Source organism: Narcine bancroftii, chromosome 1 (assembly GCF_036971445.1).
Source record: "Narcine bancroftii isolate sNarBan1 chromosome 1, sNarBan1.hap1, whole genome shotgun sequence".
NCBI lineage: Eukaryota > Metazoa > Chordata > Chondrichthyes > Torpediniformes > Narcinidae > Narcine > Narcine bancroftii.
Genome location: NC_091469.1, coordinates 463,063,515 through 463,076,654, shown reverse-complemented (window position 1 = coordinate 463,076,654; position 13,140 = coordinate 463,063,515). Strand labels below are relative to the sequence as shown.

At 40.2% G+C, this 13,140-nt stretch overlaps 1 long non-coding RNA gene across 1 annotated transcript; it reads left to right on the top strand.

Annotated features, from left to right (window-relative positions):
• Positions 1 to 322: 322 nt before the first annotated feature.
• LOC138753761 (uncharacterized) lies at positions 323 to 11,669 on the top strand. Its single transcript, XR_011351413.1, has 4 exons — positions 323 to 476; positions 5,485 to 5,614; positions 10,072 to 10,136; positions 11,501 to 11,669. It is a non-coding gene; the product is annotated as an uncharacterized lncRNA (long non-coding RNA).
• Positions 11,670 to 13,140: the final 1,471 nt, after the last annotated feature.

The following is a 13,140-nucleotide window of genomic DNA, read 5'->3' as shown; positions in this document are numbered from 1 at the left end:
GCCGACCCAAATATAAGCCTGAGCCAGCCCCTCCTGAGCTAGTCACTCTGGAGCCACCACACCTGAAGCTGGTGTGTACAGACTTTTAGCAGAATAAAACCTGCAGTACAGTATTTTGTCTCTGCGCATCATATTCTGTTAAACCAAATTTTGAAGGCAGATCAGAATGCTCACCTTTGGCACTGTTAATCAAGGTCGAATTTCCAAGCTTTCTTTCCCTGAGGCACAACTCCATTGTCTGTAACAGAGCACTGCATAGTTGGAATTGTTGCTATGGTAACCTGCATTGGCCCAGAGGGAATCAGATGCAGAGCCATGGACATCTTCACAGCACTGAAAATACAGTTCCTGCCCTCCCTTGGGTTGGTGTTGTGGCTTCCGCAGTTTTAAATGTAGTGGCAACTTCCTCAGGGAGACATAAATTTCCCGAACACTAATCGTCACTGTGAATTTGTCTCTGAATGTTATTGGTGAAGGTAAGTTTTACTTAAAAGCCACTTACTGTACATCCTCTCTTTCCAGCAGCTTGACCACTGTTCCAAAGGAAATTAATATTTGTGAGTCGATTACAGGAGAAACTGGTTGATGCAGAACCCCTGAAGTCATGGCAGGGTTCTTCAGGGCCTGTCATATCACTCACTGTAAACTTCTGAAGAAACAAGGGAAATACACAACAGGGAGAAGTCAGCACATAGCTCTAATGAGGGTCCTTTATATTCATGGTTCCAAAAGAGAAAGTGAAGTTTGAATGATTAATGGATGTGTACCAATAGCTGTTCACCGACTCATTGTGTTGCTTCCTGCCTGGTGTGTACACATGACTCATGAGCATTATTTTGGATCTCTGACGGTACTCCTGGCTCCAAGACATTTTTGCTACTGAGTGTACATTACTGACTAAGAAATGTTAACCTTATTCAAAGGAAGATCAAAATGAGGCAGAGTGTCAGGAATCTAGTCACCTCAAGAAGAATGAAAGCTGCAGAGGAATGCACAGCTCGCGTAGCGGTTAGCCGAACATTCTTACAGCGCCAGCGATTGGGATCGGAATTCAAATCCCATGCTAACTGTAAGGAGTTTGTACATTTTCCCTGTTACTGCATGGGTTTTCCCCAGGGCCTCTGGTTTCTTTCCACCCTCCAAATGTGTACAGGGGTTGTAGGTCAATTGGGTGTAATTGGGCAGCATGGGCTCATGGGCCAAAGGGACTTGTTACCATGAAGTATGTCTGTATGTATGTTGAAGGTATGATTCTTATCAATTCTGTGAATGTGTATGTATAGTGCTCAATAGCTAGTGTAACTGTACGGGGAGTGTCGGTTAATTGGGCAGCATGGAATCGTGGGCCAAAATGGCCTGTTACCACGCTGTATGAATTAAAAATTACAGATTAGAAAGTTGGCCACCCCTTCTCTAGGGTGTAAGTCCATGGCTCCCGGAATGTGGCAACACACTTAGATAGGGTGGTAAAGGATGTGTATGGTACACTTGCTTTTATTGACCAGAACGAATCGAGTATGAAAATCTGAAACTCGTGTTGCAGCTTTATAAAATTTTGGTTAGGCATGGTGGAGCATTTCATGCTGTTCTTTTAACCACATCACAGGATGTTTGTGGAGGTATGGGAGAAGGATGTTGCCCGGATTAGAGAGTATTAGCAAAAAAAGTGTTGAACTAACTTGGATTCTTTTCTCTAGATGGTCAGATGCTGAGGGGCAACTTGATGAAAGAGTTAAAAAAAATCCACGAGATAGAGAGTCAGTCCTTTTTTTTCCCCTAAGGGAGAAATGACAAATACGAGAGGTATGGATTTATGGCGAGAAGTGACGATTTATTTGAGGGAAAAAAGATAGTGATACTGGTGGAATTGATGCAGGATTTGAACAGTCTTCTGCAAATAGGCAACTGAATTTTCTGTCTTACATTAGCCAAGTTATTGAAAAATAGATAGGCCAATATTGGGAGAAGGATAAGGAAAAGATTGACTCATCTGTGAATATTAAGAGAGTCAAGGAATCAAAGATTTATGCCAGCTAAATTGGACTGAGTTGACAGGCCAGTAGAATCTTTTAGAAAGGTAGAACAAACAAGTGAGTAATAATGGCTTATTCATGCTTCTATTCATTATGCTATTAAGTACAACCATGGGCCCTTCTGATAGTAAAGGAAAAAAAAACGTATAACAGATGTTCATGGACACATCTTCTTTCTTTCTTTCTTTCTTTGGCTTGGCTTTGCGGACGAAGATTTATGGAGGGGGTAAAATTCCACATCAGCTGCAGGCTCGATTGTGGCTGACAAGTCCGATGCGGGACAGGCATATTCATCCTACACAGACACGCACACAAGCGCACACACACACACACACACACACACACACACACACACACACACACACACACACACACACACACACACACACACACACACACACACACACACACGTATATGTACACATATATATTGTATGTATGTGAGTCCATTATATCAATATTGGATATACATAGTATACCTATTATGTATCAATATACTGTGTACACAGACACATATTATGTATATTTTAAGGGATATTTCTAATATGTGTTAAATAAGGTGCCATATAAAGGTCTTCTACTAAAGATAAGCATACAGGAAGTTGTAGTAACACAGTGGGACATGGTCGTGAACCAATAGAAGACAGAGAGTTGGGATGAATGGTTGCTTCTCTGAGTATTTAGTCAATGGGTGCTCCAGGGATCGGTGCTGAGCATACATTGTTTCCTAATATACAAAATTAATTTGGAGGAGGGACAAGTGTTGCCCATTTAAGTTTGGTGATGGCACTAAACTGAGTGAAAAGACAAACTGTGTAGAGGACACAGAGAGTGTGCAGAGAGAATAGAGATAGGTTAAATGATTGAGGAAAGGTCTGGCAAATAAAGTATAATGATGGAAAATGTGAGGTCTTCCGCTTTGGAAAGAAAACTATGTTGGGCTGTAATTTTAATAGTGACCAACTGCAGCATACTGTTGTACAGTGAGATGTGGGAATGCTTGTGCATGAATTGCAAAATGTTAGTTTGCAGGTGAAACAGGTAATCAGGAAGCCAAATGGGATGTTGGCCTTCATTGCTAGAAAGATTGAATTTAAGAGCGGTAAGCTCCTGCTGCAATCTACAGGGCACTGGTGAGACCGCACAAAGAGTACTGTGTGGAGTTCTGGCCTCCTGCTTTGAGAAAGGATAGCGTGGTTTTGGAGGTGGTGCAGAGGGGATCATGCCACCTTAATTCCAGAAATTAAGAGGTTATCTTATAAAGAGAGATTGAGTAACCTGGGACTAACAACATTGGAGCTTAGAAGGATGAGAGTGTGATGATACGCTGCGGTACATCACTTGGCCAACAGGTGGCCTCGAGACACGGCAACTGGCCTAATGACATCCGACCACCAAATGGGCCTAGAGGGCCCATAGTATAAAGCCGAGACCTGGCCTGTATGCTCCATCTCTCTCTCTCTCTCTCTCTCTCTCTCTCTCTCTCTCTCTCTCTCTCTCTCTCTCTCTCTCTCTCTCTCTCTCTCTCTCTCTCTCTCTCTCTCTCTCTCTCTCTCTCTCTCTCTCTCTCCCCCCCCCCCGGGATCACTGCTGCAAGCATCTAGCAGTCAACTATCCTTATGTGAGGGGAATAAAGCTGTGTTGCTCCAAACAGCATTGTGTCTGTGTTTTCCTTTGGTGCAGCCTGCCACAGAGGGGGTGTCTTCTGAAACCAATAAGAAAGAAGCAGAGAGATTGTTTGCACTAGTAGGTAAGATGATAACTGGGGCACGTAGCTTAGGCTACGGAAGGTAGATTTAAGAGAGAACAAGGAATTGCCTCTCCTGGTGAATAGTGAAGCTGTGGAATTTTCTGACCCATCGCGGTGTTTTCGTTTGAATCTTGAGGGACGTATGGGCTGGAACATTGCAGCCCATAGGCTTACTTCAAAATTGTCTCATGAGCTCCCTTGCATGAAATTGAGAGGAAAGAAAACATTGCAGTTCAAGGAAAAAACACAATGCTGGAGAAACTCAGCAGGTCAAACAGTGTACTTTATGTGGCAAAGATAAAGATTCATAACTGACATTTCGGGCTTGAGCCCTTCATCAAGTTATGGAAAAAAATGTCAGCAGGCATTTGAACAAAAGGTTAAGGGGGGAGGGTTGGGGGGAGAAGCATGATCCCAAAGCCAGGAGGTAATTGCAGTTCAATGCTTCATCCAAAAGACACCACTCCTTTAATGCAGCATATTCCCAGCACTGCACGAGGTTGCTAGACTAAATTTTTGTGCTAATTTCTGGAACGTGGCTTATACCACAATCTTCTGACACAGACATATATTTATTGCCAACTGGTCTCTGCCAGTTTCCTAACTCTGAAGTTATATCACTGTCACATATTTCACATGAACACTCTGCCCATACAGACCAAGAGAAATATTCCAGAGGAAATGTTTCAAAGAGAAATCAATTTGCTTGGAAAATATAGCTTGCAGTAACAGTTAGAAAATGGTACAGGTCTGACGAATACTTCCTGACACATGTCATTTGTTGATTCATGACAACCTTCAGTGATTCATGTGCTCCACTTCTTTTCAGTTGGTGAATCTGTTAACAATTCTTTTCTCTCTTGGAGCTGGTCCAAAAAATGTTGGAATGATATTTAAAGATATTGAGTATATTTATTTAAGGTATATATCGGCTATGCAAGCTGAGTCATAATCCAGAAAGTCAAACTAATTACCCAGACACGTGATCAAATAATAACACAGCAGTTAAGAAATTCAAATACAGTTTATTAAATGAATCTGGAATAAACTGGTGCTGGGCAAAGTCCTCATTGAGTATGTCTCTTCTGTTTTTACTGTGGAGAAAGACATGAGGAGAGGGTAACTTGGGGCAGTCAATGGTAGTGTCTTGAGAACAGGCTGTATTACAGCTTAGGAGGTCCTTTCCCTATTTTTTTTTGCAAAATGGAGGGAGAGGGTAGAGTCTTTTTACTAGCCTTTGAATGCCATACAAATAAAAGTGTGTTCCTCCATCTTGGTGCATGTGACAATAATAAATAAATTTAAAGAAAATCTAAAGGGCATTAGTCGTTCAGGTATTTGCATCCAAGTTCACCCAAGTGCCGTTCAGCAATAACATTACCCAATCTCTCACCAATTTAACAGATCTGCTGAAATTCATCAGGTGCTACAGAGTGAATGACCTCATATTTTTGCACTTTATCATCCATAGTCCCTTGAAGCCGTTACATCTCCTCTGTATTCACCATCCCATTTTGTTTAGCATCAACTGCAAAGTTGGAATTATGACACTTTGTCTCCTCAATCAAATTATTAATATGAATTATAAATTGCAGGAGCTTCAACATCAATGCATGTGATGCCAAATTAATCACAACATGTCAAGCTGAAAGAGGTCCATTAATCTGTTTATTCCCTCTCTTTGCTTTCTGTCTAATGCAGTAAAACCTCTGCTATCTGGCACCTGCGGGGATTGGTGAATCAAGTTAAGGTTTAAAAAGAGTGAGAAACAGGGTGTCATTTGAATCACGACAAGGTCAAGGAGAGGGGAGGAGCAACAAACAGCAGAGAGGTGAGTCAAGTTAGAGCAGTGGTTCTCAACCTTTCTCTTTCCACTCACATACCACTAATCACAGAACACTTATGGCATAGGGAATACTTAAAGAAAAAAGTTGAGAACCACCGAGTTAGGGTTTAAAAAGGACCAGAAAGGCAACTGAAGGGTTAAGTAGAGTGTTTATTTGTGAGAGTGAGTAATTGATTAATTAAGATTATTGGCAGGGACCAATAAAGGAAGGGGTAGCTAAAGGCGAGGCCTAGTGTGTGTGGCACAGAATAGGGGTGGACCTCTGAGGCTGTGGCTTCAGGCTTCGGTGAGTGGAGGCTGAGAAAGAGCTTGCTTGCGACCAGAGAGGTAAGGGCAGATGAGGTAGTGTAAGTCCTTTAATTAAATTTAAATAATGGAGTCAGGTAGGGCAGTGGATTACTATGGTTGTGGGATGTGGAAAATCTAGGACAGTGTATTTGTCCCTTTTGACTATACCTACAAAAGGTGCATCTGACTGCAGCCCCTTACAGACTGAGTAGGGAGCTGGAGTTGGATAAACTGTGGATCATAAGGGAAGTAGATGCAGTTGTAGAAAGGAGGCAGTCATCCCTAATGTTCAAAAAGCAAGTAGCTGGGTGACTATCAGGAGAGGGAAGATGAAGATGAAGGCAGTGTAGTGTACCCCTGTGCCTGTTCCCATCAATAATAGGTATACTCTTTTGGATACTGTTGGTGGGGTTGACCTTCCAGGGGAAAGTTAAGGCACAGAGGCTGCCACTTCTTTCCCCCCCCCCCCCCCCACTCCATCCACAGCTCAGATGGGAAGGGGAGGGGAAAGTGATGGTGATTGGGGACATGTTGGTTAGGCATGTGGATGGGGGTTTCTATTAATGAGATTAGGACTCCAGGATGGTATGTTGCCTCCCAGGCCCTTGATCAGGTGCTGTACAAGAGACTGCTTATTAAGATGAGAGCCCACGGAATTACAGGCAAGGTATTAGATTGGTGGATCATTGGCTGATAGGCTGGAAACAAAGGGTGGGAATAAAAGACACTGTTCTTGTTGGTTTCTGGTTACTAGCGGTGGTCTGTGGGGTCGGTGTTGGGGCTGCCTCTTTTAACAATGTATATTGATGATTTAGATTATAGATTGAATGGTTTTGCAGCCCAGTTTGCAGATAGGTGGTGGAGTAGGAAGCGTTGAAGAAACCCAAAAGTTGCAGAGAGACTTTGACCGCTTTGGAGAGTGGGCAAAGAAAAGCCAGATGAGATACAATGTCGAGAAATGTACAGTTGTACACGTTGGAAGAGGAAATAAATAGGCAGATCATTATTACTTGGAAGAGCAGAAAATTCAAAATTTGGGAGGGAAAATGGACTTGGGGGTCCTCATGCTGGATGCCCTAAAGGTTGACGACCAGGTTGGATCCACAGTAAAGAAAGCAAATGCTATGTTGGCATTCATTGCAAGAGGACTAGTGTAGAAGAGTAAAGATGGCACTGGTGAGACATTATTTGGAGTAATGTGTGCAGTTTTGGGCCTCTTATCTTAGACGCAAGACATTGCAGAGAGTGAAGCTATTTGTCAGGATGATTCCTGGAATGCAAGGGTTAACATGAGGAATGTTTATCAGCTCTTGGACTCTAATCATTGGGGGATAGAAGAATGAGGGGGGGGGTTTCCTAGAAACACTTCAAATGCTGAAAGGATTGGATAGAGTAGATGTGAATAAGATGTTTCCCTTGGTGGGTGAATCCAGAGCAAAAGGGCACAGTCTTCGAATTAGAAGATGCCCTATTAAAACTGATGAGGAGAAATTTACTTGCCAGATGGTCATGTATTTGTGGAATTGTTGAAAAATATTAGCTGCGGAAGCACGATGATTGGTGGAGTTTTGAGGGGGATGACAACTATCTAATTAGTCAAGGTATCAAGGATATGAGGAAGGGGAAAGCCAGAATTTTGGAATAGATGTGAGAACAGTTCAGCTTGGGGTTAAATTGCAGAGCAGACTTGATGGGCTAAATGGCCTACTTCTGTTCCTTGATCTTGGTAGATGCCGAATAAGTATATTCTGGATAAGTATATTCCAGTTGCTTGAGGCTTACTCTTACAATGTGTATCTAGTACACGTGCATTAAAAATAAAGAGTTTAAAAGATTAAATACTAAATTATATTTACACTGAATAAACTTCCCTTGCATGAATATATAAACATTAAAGCATCTTGCTTAATTTTCATTCTCATTCTTTGAAAACATTTAACCATCAGTGCATCTGCAGATTCCTCCACCTCCACCCCTCCACAGAGCTGCCTGAAAGACAATTAATATCATAATTAACCCCTCCCCACCTTATAAAGTTTACAAATAAAGCTTCTGACCAGGACAACTCTAACTTACTAAACAGGATAAGGCAAAACTTTGAATCACCCTAATGGTGAGTGACATCAACCAGCTCTTCATCTTGGGTGCTGGCATTGCTTTTTCACACAGCTTTATTTAAGCAGCTGCTGTGAGCAAAGCATGACCAAGGCATTCCGCTGTTGAGTGTTTGATCCCATCTTTACCAGTTGGGTTTTTTCAGGAAAAAATGCTTTTACAATTTTCTTAATATATTTTTAGAGATTAACATTTTAATCCTACATTCAAAGTCTACTAAGATAGCAAAAAAGTATGTCTTATCATGTACATATTGCAAATTAATATAAATGTAATTCAAATCATATCATTGTTGATTAAATGTTATTGCTTAAAAATAATTTGGGATAGAGACCAAATGAATTCCAATATAGAAAACTTTAGAGTTATATAATCAATATATCTTTAAAAAAAAAACTAAATCTATTTTAACCCTCCCTCTAATCAACATTAATGCTTAATTTTACTTCTTATTTGAATTTAAAAATAGTTTTTTTATATTGTTGCTTGAGGCTGCTGGTTGCTTGAATTCTGGATACAACAGTTTTACTGTAACTATTTTTTGTTGTCTTGCCCTCAATAACGTGATGAAACAAATTCTGATCTCAGACCCTATTGAAAGCTTTCCAGAAATTGAAATATGTCACATCTATTAGTTTCCTTTCTCAGTCATAATCAATACATCCTCAAAGAAAATTCCACCATGACTTTGTATCATAAATCCAAGTTGGCTTTGCTCTACTCAAATATTCTTCCCCTCCACCCCCCCCCCCACCCCCCAAGAGTCTCTTCTGGTGCATCTTATAGATAGCAACTGATGTTTGACTTTGACTAATCAGTTTGTAGTTCACTGTTTTCTCTCTCACACTTCCAAAATAGTGGGATTATGTCTGTTATCTTCCAATCTACAGGAATGGTTCTAGAATCAATGGAAGCTTGGACAATAATAAGCAGATCACCTTTAAAGTCACCTGTTACAATTCCAGAAGACCCCAAAACCCAACAGTAATAGAAATTCACAAGACAAATGGATACTTAAAAAAAGTTGCTTTTAATTTTTGTCAAACATAAAAACAGGATCAAACTTTAACTTATTACAATTAACTTAACTTAACATATACACATAACAAACACATGCACTTAGAATTAGAAGGGGTTATGTTCAGGAAAGCTCTTTGATTCACAGTCTAATCTCACTTCTTACTCCTCCAAGTTCACTGGATTCAGACAATTCTTGTACTGTGCACAGAATTTAACATTATGAAGTTTCACCAGGCTCTGGTGCTTAAAGGTAGTTGGTTACCACTCAGGAAGGTTCTAGTTGGTTTTAGAGAGAGATTTGTTGCTTGTCACAACCTGATTCTTTTTGATCAGCCACATCAGTGTTTTGCTGAAGAAACTTGCCCCAGCATGGGTTTCCCAAATTATAACTTCTTTATCCAGGTCACCAGAGTCCCTCTGTTTCCTTTATTTCAGGAGAAATATTCTAGCCAGCCACTTCCTCTTGGAAGGATTACAAGGGTTTTCAGCAGACTGTCTTCAAAATGGGGTTTTAACAAGCTTGCCAGCTTGTCATGTTGCAGCCTTAAAAGCCACTGCAGACATCAGTTGTCTGTGTGTGTCTGTCTATTGTTGGCACCGGAATCCATTTCTGCCTGGCATTTGTTGCTTTAAAGACAAAAGTCAATTTATTCCACAGCATCAGTCCAATTAACACCTACTTGTGAAGTCTTCATAGGCATTCTTAAAAGTTTCTGTAAAGCCACTGGACATGAAGTCTCTCTTTCAGCAAAGTGCTTGCATTTTAAATGAGATGTCTTGTGAAATTATAATGTCTGTTTGTGAAGTGACCTATACTAAACCCCCACAATCTATCTATTTTAAAGACATTATATTTTGTATTGTATTAATATAACCCCATACACATCTTTCAAAACTCCAAGATGAAGATTAACCTATGCCTTTATAAATGAAGCACTATGCTCCCTTTAATTTTGACTCCAATGTCTTGGCCACAATGGACCCCTAATTGCTCTGTTTGCCCTTTCTTCCCTCTTTAGTGCAATATAATCCATTCACCAATCTCCCGTCACCAAGAAGGCTGAGAAACAGACAAGATGGGATGGTAAGTAGCGCTGCTGCCCACCTAGGGTCAATCCTGATCTCTGGAGTTTGTTTCTTTCCTGAACAACTTAAAAAGCATGCTGATTAGTAAGTTAGTTGGTTGGGGGGTGGGGGGGTGGAGGGGGTGGGGTGGGGAGGAGAATGAAAATCAGGGAAACAAATGGAAAAGTTGAATGATTATTGCTCAGAGCTGACATCAATGTGATGGACTGAATGGCTTTGTGTGTCAAGGAAAGATGAGGAAAATGACAAGTTACGCAGGAACAGCATATGCCGGAATCTTGATTGAACAAGTAGATGCTGGAAGAACTCAGCAAGTCGGGCAGCATCCTTGGAGAGAAATTGTACAGACTGGACCATTTCCTTCTCTGGATACTGCCTGATCCATTGACTCCCAGTTCTGCCTCTTTGTTCACATGAGGAAAATGAAAACCTCCCCTTCAGTTTATTTTCTGGTGCCTTCAAACATCCTGAAAGGATGACTAATTTTCTGCTGTCTTTAGGGACATATACATCAAAGTCCCTCTGTTCCTTAATATTTTCTAGGATCTTGTGATTCATTATGTATATTCTATCCTTATTTGTCCTCCCAAAATGCTTTTTTTTTTAAGGATTAAATTCCTCTTCCATTGCTCTTCTCAGCTTACTAACACGTCAATATCATTTTGGACCAGAATAAAAGCATCCTTACTAATAATAATAATGCCAAGTCTTGTCATCTGCAAGCTTACCAATCATACATTGACATCTGGTTCATTAATGTATATAGCAAGCAGCAAGGCTCTCTCTATCCCTGCTGTATTCCACTTGCAAAAAAAAGCTCAGTCATCACCCTTCACCTTGTTTCACCAAGCCAATTGTGGATCTAATTTTCTAGATTGCCCAGATCCCCAGGGCTCTTAATCTTTTGAATTAATCTTCTTAATGACATTGCTCACATACTGAAAATTTAAATCAAATGATGCAGACAGGATCTTTCTTTAATGAAGCCATATTGATAAACCCTGATCAATAAATATATTTTAAATCTAGATCAAACCCACTCTTCAAAACTATTTTCCAATAATTTGCTTGCCACTGATGTTGGATACCAGCCCAAAATTACTTGTCTTATCCCTGTTGTACTCAGATATAATATTTTGCTTGTCTTCCTGTTAACTGATATCCAACTGGTAATAAAAGATTTAACAACTTCAGTCAGAGCCTCAGCAACCTCAAGGATCAGAATTTATTGCCATGGTCAAGTCATGAAATTTGTGATTTTTGTGACACCATCACATTGCAAATACTTGTATAAATGACCTTTTAAAAATATTGCACGAAAAGTCAAAGTAAGGCAGTGCCCTTTGTGCATTAATCATTCAGGTATCTGATGGCAGTAGGGAAGAGCTGTCCTTATGATGGTGAGTGCTCGACTGCTGTACCTTTGCTTGATGGTAACCGAGTGAAGAGGGCATAGGCTGGGGGCTGCAGGTCCTTGAAGCAGAGGCTGTTTTCTTGCAACACTGCCTCTTGTATTTGTCCTCAATGGAGTGAAGAGCGGTGCCTGTGATGTCACAGAACAAGTTAATAGCCCTCTGGATTTTATTCTTGTCCTGACCATTGCACCTCCATACCAGACAGTGATACAACCAGCCAGAATGGTACACCTTATATATACCAAATTTCCTTAAATGCCTTGCACCAGTGGTTCTCGATCTTTTCTTTTGCTCTAGGCCCCACTTTAATTTTTCAAAAAAGGGTACGCCCCACCATTAGCAGAAAAAAAGTTGTATATTCAAAAGAAGTTTTAATTAAATAATTTACTGCAAGTGTACTTCAATGTAATTAAGATCGAGAATGCACTGGAACACATTTCATATTCAGCTAGTACTTCAATATGTCAACCATCTCAAACGAACGTTCAACAATTGTCGTCACTTCAGTGGGAACTTTGTCCCAGTGCTGGCTACAGATTTTTTGATTTGAGAGACTAATTTTGTTAGTTTCAAACTTAAATCTCCATGTTTTGTAGTTTCCAGTTAGTTTCTCTTGGCTTGTAGCAAATCACTAACAGCACTGAAGCTACATTCTACTAAATAAGACTATGGAAAATGTATCAATAGTTCCCTTGCTAAAGTAGTCGAGTTTGGGTATTTTTGATCTTATTAGACCGACACATCATGGTTCCTTTCACTATGAACAGAGTTTTCAGATTCATCATGTGGCAACTCTGTTAACTCCTCTTGGTATTGCACTGGAACTCCAGATAAGTCCACCAGCAACGGCTGAGTTAACCAAGAGGGAAAATCCATTGCCCTTGAATCATAAAATCTATCATTGAAGTCAGTAATCAACATTTTTAAATGGTCAACAATGACATTTGTAACAGCATTAGTTACCTCACACTTATTCAACCAATAGAATTGACTGAAATTTCTTGCAGAAGTATTCATTTGGCATAACTTTAGAAGTGTCATGAATCCAATTATCTTTGTTTGCATCAATGAGCATCATATTCACTATTTGGAGTTGCTTGTTCAATGTTCTTCATTTCTCAAAAATGTCCATCAAGTAACTCGCATGAGCTTTGCCATTCGTGCTTAGCAAAAGCTTCATTTCAGGTTTATCCTTCAAAAACTCACTGAGGAGATCAAACAATTCCATAAATCTTTTGAGGCAGTTTCCCTTTGACAACCACCTTACTTCAGTGTGAAGCAATAATCTCACCTGCTCTGCATTTTCATCGACACAAAAATGCTTAAACAGAAGTTCACATTTGGCAATAGTTTTGATGGCATTGATGCACTTGATCACAGAATGCAGTATCTCATGTAGAACAGGGGAAACTTGGCAACGAAGGTTCCTCGGTGGATAACACAATTTACAACCAACATATATGGATTTTCATCCTTCATTAATATTAAACACCCTGTTTTTTTTTAACCCATCATGGCAGGTGCATCATCTGCAGCACAAGATGCAATGTTTCCTTTTGGTATTATTTTCATTCCAAATAATTTTTA